This window comes from Lampetra planeri, chromosome 4, assembly GCF_965212315.1.
Source record: "Lampetra planeri chromosome 4, kcLamPlan1.2.h2, whole genome shotgun sequence".
Taxonomy (NCBI): Eukaryota; Metazoa; Chordata; class Hyperoartia; order Petromyzontiformes; family Petromyzontidae; genus Lampetra; species Lampetra planeri.
The window spans coordinates 15,923,619-15,923,920 of NC_136110.1; positions in this window are offsets into that span (position 1 = coordinate 15,923,619).

Consider the following 302-nt stretch of genomic DNA (forward strand, 5'->3'; position numbering starts at 1 on the left):
TGCGCTTACAGCTGCCTCAAAGTGGCTGGCCTTGTGGGAAGCCCTGTGTTTTGTGAGCTTTCAGCACCGTCAGGTTGCCAAACGGGGGTAGCATACACGACAAAGCGAGGCCCCTCCTTGTGGTGGTTTGTGTTGTGTGAAGTCCGTGCCAAAAGGGTGTGTTTACATGGTGTGCGTGGGGGTCCTGTCCGTCCGAATTTGGACGCGTGTGGGGACTCTCCTCTGCCTGGGTGCATGCTTGCCTCAGGAGAGTGACTCCTGCCTGCCCTACTTGGGCAGGCTGGGGCCCGCAAACGCTGTGT